Genomic DNA, 2,604 nt, shown 5'->3' with positions numbered 1-2,604 from the left:
TCAAACTCATAATGAATAAATTTGCACATGTATTTTATTTTTAAAATTAAAGTGTGTCCATAAAGATATTAATTGGTCAGTTAAGACAATTCATTGAGAAGAGGGACAAATCAAGTCAAAACAGCTGTCTTCTTAATTGGCTAGCTGTTGTGGTGGCCCTTAATTCCATTATACAGCTTGTGTGAACCAGTTTATCAGTGATCCCACTTCAACTTAGCCAAAATAAAATAGATACAGCCTGACTGAATGGAAAGCCGTCATTCCTACATTGATAGACTGTACATACTGTACAGCTCTGGGCAAGCCATTTGTATTGTGTCATAATGGTCTATGATTCAGAGCTCACCTCAGCACCCTGGACAGTGCCCACTTAAGTCCTCATGCTAGCACAGGGAAAAAATATCAACTTTAATTACTAAATTATGCAAAATTCTTTATTAACACAATCTCATTATCCATTATAACACTATAAGGTAGGTACTATCATTTTTCTGTATTTACAGATGAAGAAACTGAGGCTCTAAGACAGGCACAGAGCTAATGGTTGGCTGAAATGGACTTGGAACCTAGGGAATTTGATTTTAAGCCGGTATGTTTTACCGCTGTATTTTCCTGCCTCCTTTGTAAGTAACACGTTGTATGTAAAAAGTCCTTGCTTTGTCAGTTAAATGTGCTAACCTCACTTCCCTCAAGTTACACTCATTAATTAAGAAATTTGCATATGTAATTTATTTTAAAAGTATGTTTGTGTCCACAAAGCTATTATTTGGTCAGTTAAGACAATTCATGGGGTAGGGGAAGACAGAATAAGTCAAAACAGCTATATTCCATCTAAGCCACTGCTCCCTAAATACCCACACATCCTTACCCTTGTACCCAACCTCAGAGGCAGCATTTCAAAGACCTCCTGAGAAGACATGTTATGCTAAAACATGTGATGGAACTAGGATAACCCTTAAAATAATGACGAAGTCCAAGCATGTTAGCAATTCCTAGACCTACAGATAATCTATGTGAATGTAATGGTCCCCTAACTCTCTTCAACTACCACAGTGTGAAATCATCATTAAACCATGTCATTAAAAATTCAAAATACTTAATTATCTGCAACATGTGTAAAATGGAGTAAAAGTCACTCAAGCTATGTGTTTCTGAAATTAAAGGTGTTCACTGTTTGTGATTTTGGTCCCTTTGTTACTTTAGAAAACAAAGATGGGGGTGGCTAGACTATTTCTAGAACACTTAAGAATAGTCTATTGTCGCTCATTACTTATGACAAACTTGAAGTCTTTGATAACAACACAGAGGACATGTTTTCCCCTAAATAGTAGAAAACAGTGAAATCCACCTTCACACACTACTAGTAAGCAAAGGAATACAACCTCAAACATCAGGACAATCTGTTGTCAGGGCACTCGTGGTATCCTTATGTAGACAGACTCACCTCTATCTTAAAGCAAATCAAGCAGTATGTTTTGGTCAGTATGGTTGGTCAAGTATGTTTTGTGCTTCCCCTGCCTGTGTAGTTCACAATTACCATAATAGGGGCACTCGGTTCTCTGGCTGCCCTATGACGAACACAACTGAGGAGCTTGTGGGAGAATGTTCGCAAGCACCATCAGTTATTGTCTGGAGATTTATGATCCACATACAAGATCAACAGTCTGGTGCACACTGATTATTTTACCGCTGAGCTGCACCATCTGTCTCCACCCAGGAATCTTAAAGATTTCTTAGATAATGTTGCAGGATCATCTTTTAAGAGGTATTGTCAATGGCCCTCCAACCCCTTTTGACTAAAGCGAAATTGATAGAAGCGTGTTAACCAATGAGTCTTGGAAATTAAAGGACTTAGTACGAATAAATATCCAATCCATGAAAATAAGCTTTTACTAACAGGTTTAGCAAAGGGAAAAAGAAAGTATACTCCACAGTATCTGAAGATTAAATTAGTCATGCCAATATTTACTCTGATTATAGATTTAAGGATATAAAATGTAGATTTTGATGCGGTAAGAATGCCTTGATAAAATAAACCATCACTGATTTAAAAGACGGCATGAGAGCTGTGCTTAGCTACAGTGACAGACACCACGCTTACCAAATACTCATGTGCTCTTTCTATGGTAGCACTTTCAAAAATTATTTGGCATAGCACTCTCAGGGTATATTTTTCTAAAGATGAGTCTACACCATCATCATGTATTTCCCCATCCGCCTCACAGGTAGGTTAGGACCATAAGACTAAGTTGACCAGTGGGCTCCGACTGTATCTCTTCTAGGCTGAGGCATGTAGGAACTGGTATGCCTTCTCCATCACTCCCTTCCCCAGTGGAGACAACCTAGGAGAGCATACACAGATGCTATAGAGTATGGAGGCCAGCCTGGCCAGTTCTGGGCTGTGATGAGAGTGAGAAATAAACTTTTATTGTGTTAAACCCCTGAGAGTCAATGTTATCGGTTGCAATTAATTAGTCTGAATAATACAGCCACAAACATCAGATGGCATTGAGATTTCTCACTGCTAAGAACAAATCTTATTTTCACTACCAGCCTGGGAATAAATCAGGAAAGAAGAGTTTCTCTTATGGAAGGAGTTAAAAT

Source organism: Lutra lutra, chromosome 11 (genome assembly GCF_902655055.1).
Source record: "Lutra lutra chromosome 11, mLutLut1.2, whole genome shotgun sequence".
Classification (NCBI taxonomy): domain Eukaryota; kingdom Metazoa; phylum Chordata; class Mammalia; order Carnivora; family Mustelidae; genus Lutra; species Lutra lutra.
Note: the sequence above shows the minus strand (reverse complement) of the source record.